Below are 8,375 nucleotides of genomic sequence, written 5' to 3'. Positions count from 1 at the left end.
TGTATTATGCAGGACTAGGTACAGTGGCAGAGCCAGCTATCTGGCTAGCTTTGGCATCCGCCACACCTAACTTGCCGCATTTACAAAGTTAATACAATATATATACTACAACTTTTCAGATTTGAGCTATCACACTACCGTAGATCAATGGTTATCTGCTTGTGTGTTGGGACTGGTTGTTGGTTAATCCATGTGTGAATGCTAACACAAAGTAATATGTCCATATATAATATCTAGTGAGATTTTGTATCATACGTAGTTTTTCTTTTTGTAAGCTCCGCCACACCTAAAATTTGTTCCTGCCTTCGCCACTGACTAGGTATCCTTTTTACTAGTCTCTCTCATGCAATGACAATTGAACAAACACTCCTCATGAGAGTAACCCGCTTAGCATGAAATATATTGACCGTCGGATTGCTCCATGAGCGATAGGGGCACACAAAACGAACGTTTATTTGAAGGATTTAGTGGTGGCACATGCAAATTTACCTGGAATGGCCGTGAAATACCATATAGGTAGGTATGGTGGATTCTCATGGAATAAACTAGGCTCAAGGATTCGGATGCACAAGTAGTTTCTCTACTTAGTACGAAGTTTTGGCTAGCAAAAGGTTCTAAACAAGCACCACATGTTGGAGGACCCATAACAATATAACTTCTATGAAAATATACCCAAACATAACCATTATATTGTCTTCATTGTCAAACATCAACTATTTGATCAAGGTTGAAGATAATTAATGGGTATTCATGAATTGCTTGTATGACCAATATCTTGATTGTTGAACTTCAATAAATTTCACTTTCTAAACCAAATATGAAAAACTACTAAGCATAAATCACATTGATAATTTCATATCTATGATATTTAATTCATTCACAATTTACTCTTAGGGTACAAGTGAAGCACAAGAGTAAACATCAAACTACTCTTGAAAGATATAAGTGAAGACCAATGAGTAGTCAAACAATTCAGTAGCTATGTGAGGATTCTCGCTAAATAAGGACTATACGATATGTGTATATTATTCAAACATCAAAGAAAACAAATGATACTCCAAGAATAGCACATATCATGTGGATAAATAAAAAAATGGGCTAACCATAGGCTAACCGATATTTGCTGATGAAGAGAGGTGGGATGCGTAGCATCCCCAAGCTTAGATGCTTGAGACTTTTTGAAATATTTACATGGGGTGCCTTAGGAATCCGCAAGCTTGAGATTTTTTATCTCGTTCAATCCTCTCATATCCCGGTTTCACCTAAATCTCAAAAACTTCATCCACAAAAACTTGAAAACAACTTGTGAGATAGGTTTGTACACATAAGAATAAATCAACACTTCATGTACTGCCAAGATAAGTTGCATAATAATTTTCAAACATTAGGTAATGTATAATATTATTCCACAATTAATATCTACTAATATGAGCAATGAAAACTCTGGGATAAGTAGATGACAAAACTATGGCACCAATCTGTCCAAACAAGACAGTTTGTAGCAATCTATTTAAACAGTGTACTTGTGTAACTCCAAAAATCTGAAAATTTAGGACATGATATATAATTAGTATCATAGTACTGTGTAAATATTTAAGGAACTTTTCACGCTCCAGTAAAATTTCATAATTCAAATACTACAGCAAAAGTGTATGTTTTTGTACAACATATATCACACTTGCAATTCAAACATTCTAAAGGCAATTCTTGAAAAACTTTATTGATAAACAAGATTATAAATAAGATCTAAAAAAGAACAAAAAAGTAAAATGACGCTCCAATAAAACACATACCACGTGACGAATAAAAATATAGCTCCAAGTAAGATATACCGATAATGTTGGAGACGAAAGATGGGATGCCTTCCGGGGCATCCTCAAGCTTAGACACTTGATTCTTCCATGGATATTAACTTGGGGTGCCTTGGGAATCCCCAATCTTAGGTTCTTACTGATCCTTATTCTCCTCATATTGGTATCTCACCTAAAACTTGAAAACTTTAATCACACAAAACTTAACGAAATTTCATGAGATGGGTTAGTGTAATCAAGATAGATCAGTCACATAGGTACTGTCAAGATAAGATTAAGAACTGTTCTCACATAATAACTATTGTATTATATGATTCATGTCATTTATATCACTCAGTATAAGCTATGGAAACACTAAAATAAGCAATCTATGCATGCAAAACAGAATTTGTCACAAACAAAACAGTTTGTAAAGATCTGAACTTAAACCATACTTACATGTCTCTCAAAATTCCGAAAAATTAGGAAAAGACAGAGAATTTCCATATCCAAAGTGTGTGGAAATTTTAGAGTTTTTTACGCTCCGGTAAATTCTGAGAATTTTTATACTAGACACAAAAGTTTCTGTTTTTGCAGAGAATAAAAAAACAAGTGTCCACACTATCCCAAAGGCTTTACTTGGCACATTATTGAAATAAAAGATATAAACCACGATTACTACATTAGCTTAATCATGTGAACACTCGAAACCACTATGTAGAACTATTGGTTTGTCTCCTAACAAACGATTTTTAATGCCTTTTAGCTAGGCATGATGATTTCAATGATGCTCACGTAAAAAGTAGTAATTGAAACATGCAAGAGAGCATCATGAATCTCATGGAAAGAACTTTCAAGTCTAACCCACTTCCTATTCATTGGTATTTTGCAATAAAAAATTATTGTATCAAGAATTAACTTGCATAGGAAGGCAAAACAAGCATGATTTTGAACTTTGAACACATAGGGAGGAAATTTGATATTATTGCAAGACCTACTTGCATATGTTCCTCCTTCATAATAATTTTCAGTAGCATCATGAAGTAATTTAACAATATAACTATCACATAAAGCATTCTTTTGATGATTCACAAGCATAGAATTTTCATTACTACCCACACAAGCAAAAAAATCTCCTTCATAATAGTGGTGGGTGCAAACTCAACAAAATAATTATCATGTGATACTTCATTGGCGTAATCCAATTGAACACTAATATCATGATGTCAAGTTTTATGGTTATAATTAATATTCATAGCATACATGTCATCACAATAATCATCATGGAAAGCAACTTTGTTGTCAGTGTCAATTAAAACCTCTTCCAAAATAGTGGACTCATCACTGAACAAAGTCATGACCTCTCCAAATCCACTTTTATTATTACGAAAAGACTCAACACCCTCCAAAGTAGTGGGATCATTAGTACATAGAGTTGACACTCTTCCAAACCGACTTTCATCAATATAATCATCAGAAATAGGAGGCATGTTTTCATAATAATAAAAAAAATCATCAAAACCCGGCGGGCTAAAAATATCATATTCATCAAACATAGCATCCCAAGCTTGTGGCTTTGCATATCATTAGAATCATGGATATTCAGAGAATTCATACCAACAATATTGCTATCCTACTCATCATTCAACGATTTCAGATTAAGCATCTTTACAAATTCTTTGTCTAACAATTGAGCATAATTTTCCAAACCATCATTTTCACGAAGGACATTAAAAAGGCGAAGCAATTGAGGCAACCTAAATTCCATTTTTTGTAGTTTTCTTTTATAAAACCGAACTAGTGAAAAACAAGAAATTAAAACATTTAATTGCAAGATCTAAAGATATACCTTCAAGCACTCACCTCCCCGGCAACAGTACCAGAAAAGAGCTTGATGTTTACTACGCAACTTTATTCTTGTAGACGTTGTTGGGCCTCCAAGTGCAGAATTTTGTAGGACAACAACAAATGTACCTCAAATGGATGACCTGAGGTTTATCAATCCATGGGAGGTGTAGGATGAAGATGGCCTCTCTCAAACAACCCTACAATCAAATACAAGAAATCTCTTGTGTCCCCAACACACCCAATAGAATGACAAATTGTATAGGTGCACTAGTTCGGCGAAGAGATGTTGATACAATTGTAGTATGAATAGTACATATAGATTTTTATAATATGAAATTATAAAACAACAAGGTAGCAAGTGGAAAACATCAAGCAAAATGATATATTAATGCTTAGAAATAAGGCCTAGTGTTCATACTTTCACTAGTCCAATCTCTCAATAATGCTAACATAGTTGAATCATATGATCATCCCTCAACGTGCAACAAAGAATAAATCTGAAGTTCATATCGAGCGGAGAGCGGAAGTTCAGATTGTTGTAGGTAGTAGAACCACCTCAAAGTTATTCTTTCTGATCAATCGTTTTGGCTAATCCTATGGGTGTCACAAACAGCCCTAGAGTTAATATCAAAATAACACCAATGATACATATAAATCAACCCTAATGTCACCTAGATACTCCAATATCACCACAAGTATCGGTGGGTTAATTATTCGACATGCATATTTTTTCAGATTCATCATATTCAATCCAACACAAAGAACTTCAAAGAGTACCCCAAGATTTATATCGAAGAACGTAGTATGAAAACGTGCAATCAACCCCTATGCATAGATCCCCAAGGTCACATGAATCCACAAGTTGATGCCATAACATATATCAAGCGAATCAATTGAATACCCCATTATCAATACAGGTATCCGCATGCAAGACATACATCAACTGTTCTAAAATCCAATATTTAATCTAACATAACAAAATCTCAAAGGGAAAGATTCATTTCATCACAACAAGATAGCAAGGGAAGAACACCATATGATCCAACTATATTAACAAATCCCGTGATCCATCAAGATTGTGCCATATCAAGAACACGAGAGAGAGAGAGAGAGAGAGAGAGAGAGAGAGAGATCAAACACATAGGTACTGGTACACACTCTCAGCCCTGAGGGTGAACTACTCCCTCCTCGTCATGGCCATCGTCGAGTTGATGAAGATGGCCATCGGTGACAATTTGCCCCTCCGGTAGGGTATTAGCAAGGCTCCAAATGGGTTTTTCTTTGATATAGAAAATTACGACGGTAGAGCCGAAGTTCTACGTTAACTTCTGAAGGTTTCCGTATATATAAGAATTTGGTTTATGTATATCTATGAATTTTGAGTGTTGGAATTATGCTGGGCGGAGCCACGTGGGCCCCACCACACAAGAGGGTGCGCCTTGGGGGGTGGGCACACCCTATTGCCTCATGGCCCACAGGTGGATCCCCTCGGTGGTTCTTCGATCCGGTATTTCTTATTTTATCCAGTAAAAAACATAAAAATGTTTCGGGCGATTCCGAGAACTTTCATTTCCTGCACACAAAACAACACCACGGTAGTTCTGCTGAAAACAGCGGCAGTCCGTGTTAGTTCTAAATAAATCATATAAGGTGCATCAAAACCATATAAATGTGTTATAAACATAGGCAAGTACATCACAAATACTTCATAAATTATCGATACATTGGAGACGTATCAGACGCATTCTAGCTAAAGTTGACTCATATCCAGTCCCTTTATCATCTGTTTTCAAATTAGTAAACAAAGATTCAATGGGAAAAGTACCAATCACTTTAAGATGTTCATAATGATTACGATGAAAATTGGATGGAAGAGACTTTCCTAAGAATTCTTGTTTGGCTCTCAACCTCACAGTCTTCTCCTTACTCTCATTAATAGATATTTGGATGGATTTAATGGACTCATTGATATCATGCTTTGGTGGATTTTTATTTTTAAGAGTTTGTACATCGAGAGCAATTCTATTCATGTTCCTAGCCAAATCATCAACTTTATTCAACTTTCCTTATACCATAGTATTAAAAATCTTTTGACAACTAATGAATTCCTTAATTGTGTTCTCAACATTAGAGGATATCCTATTATTATTTGTAGAATAACCTCTACAATAATTACCATAGTTGTTAGAGGAATTTCGGGGTACGGTCTAGTGTTGAAATTTCCTCAATAAGCATTACTGTTGAAATTTTTTTACGAGATAAAATTCACATCAATAGCATTATCATTTTTATCAAAAAAATTAGACAACGGAATATCATTGTGATCAACATGATCATTTTTACTAGCAACCATATCAATAAGAGCATCCACTTTCTCACTCAAAGTAGCGATTTCCTCAACATAATTTACCTTATTACCAACTGGAGATCTTTCGGCATGACATTCAGAATAGTTTTTCATGGTGTAGTCCAGAAGTTTGGTGGCCTCTCCTAATGTCACCTTCATGAAGGTACCACCTGGAGAAGAATCTAGAAGATTTATAGACACAAAGTTTAGTCCAGCATAGAAATTTTGGATAATCATCCATAAGTTCAAACCATGAGTAGGGCAATTTTTAATCATCAATTTCATCCTCTCCGAAGCTTGTGCAACATGTTCTTGGTCATGTTGCTTAAAATTCATAATTTGAGATCTAAGGGAGGTGATCTTAGTAGGAGGAAAATACTTGGTAATAAAAGCATATTTACATTTATGCAAGGTTCCAACACTATTATGTGGTAAAGATGAGAACAAAGATTTAGCTTTATGTCATAAAGAAAAAGGAAATAATTTTAACTTAATTGCATCATTATCCATGTCCTTTTTATTTTTGCATATCACATAATTCAACAAAGGTATTGAGATGAGCAGCGGGATCCTCATTAGGACTTTTCGAAAATTGTTCTTTCATCACAATAGTCAGAAATGCAACATTTACATCATAAAACTCTGCACTGGTGGCGGGTGATATAGGAGTACTACTAAAATCATTGTTATTAGTATCCAAGAAATCACACAACTTAGTGTTATCTTGGGACATGGTAACCGAGCAAGCAAACAAACAAGTAGAACAAGTAAAAAAGCAAGTAAAGCAAGAAAACAGGTAAACTAGCAAAAGTAAATATTAATTATTTTTTGATTTTTATAGCAAGAAAAATATAATAGAAAATAAAAATTAGAACATATGAATGATAATTTGTGAGAAGGTGCTTCATAGTAAGTTGATGATACTCCCTCGCAATGGCGCCAGAAATCCTTCCTGATACTTGTGATCTCCGTTAAGTTTTTTCCCGAAAGGGAGGGGATGACACAACATATTATATGTAAGTATTTATCTCAGTGAGAACTAAGGTTATCGAACCAATAGGAGTTTAACACCACTTCCTGTCTCCATCACCTACACACAAAAAAGAACACACTTGCACCCAACACGGGCAAGAGGGTTGTCAATCCCCTTGAACTCGTTGCTTGCATGCAAATGAGTAGTGTGGTTGATAGTTCACAAATATAAAATATAAAATAAATAAAAAATTTAATAAAGGCAGAAATAAAATATAATGTTTGTAAATATATATGCGAATAGACCCGGGGGCATCGTGTTCTTTAGTGGCTTCTCTCTCAAAGAAGGCATATAGTGGGTAAACAAATTACTGTTGGGAAATTGATAGAAAAGTGCATATTTATGCAATATTTATTCACGAAAATGATCATGTGTATATAAGAATCACATCCGTAAGAACGTAGACGAACTCCTGCCTGCATCTATTATTATTACTCCGTCGATCGACCCCTATCCAACATGCATCTAGAGTATTAAGTAAAATAGAGTAATGCTTGGAGAACAATGACATGATGTAGACAAAGAAAATACAATTAATACGAATCAACCACATCATTTTATACTTAGTGATAGCAATGCAAATACGTGTCTTTTCCCCTACTTTGTCACTGGGATGTAGATCACCAAAAGATTGAACCCACTATAGCGCACCTCTCTCACTTAAGATAGATCAATCTAGTTGGCCAAAGAAAATCAATAGATCACAAAGAATTACGAAGCTATAATAATCACGCAAATAAGAATCAAATAGTTTTATCATGAATAATCTAAACATAAACCCACATTTCATCGGTTCCCAACAAACGTACCGCACAAAGTGATTACATCGAATAGATCATTGCGAAGATGCGATGAACTTTGTATTGAAGAAAATAGAGAGATAGAGAGCCATCTAGGTACTAGCTATGGAACCATAGGTATGTGGTGAAATACTCACAAATCACCATGGGAGAAGCAAGGTTGATGTAGAGGTCCTTCGTGATCGACCCCCCCTCCGCCAAGGCACCGAAAAAGGGCTCCAGATGGGCACACGATGGAACGGAGATTTGCAACGACGGAAAAAATGTTTTGGGAGATCCCCTAGGATTTTTGGAATATATGAGTATTTATAAGCCAGAGAACAAGGTCAGGAGATACGAGAGGGGCCACAAGCCAAGAGGGCACGTCCACCCCCTCGGCGCGCCATATTGGCTTGTGGGACCCTCATGCGGCCTCCGGTCTTCTCCCAAACCTTCTAGGTCTTCTTTTGATCCAGAAAAATCATCAAAAAGTTTCATGGTATTTGGACTCCATTTGGTACTGTAGACCTAAAAAGCCAAAAACATGTAGAGAATAGCAACTGCCATTTGGCATTAGG

The sequence above is a fragment of the Hordeum vulgare genome, chromosome 2H (genome assembly GCF_904849725.1).
Source record: "Hordeum vulgare subsp. vulgare chromosome 2H, MorexV3_pseudomolecules_assembly, whole genome shotgun sequence".
NCBI classification, from domain to species: domain Eukaryota; kingdom Viridiplantae; phylum Streptophyta; class Magnoliopsida; order Poales; family Poaceae; genus Hordeum; species Hordeum vulgare.
The sequence above is the reverse complement of the archived record's forward strand: the minus strand, read 5'-3'. Positions refer to the sequence as shown.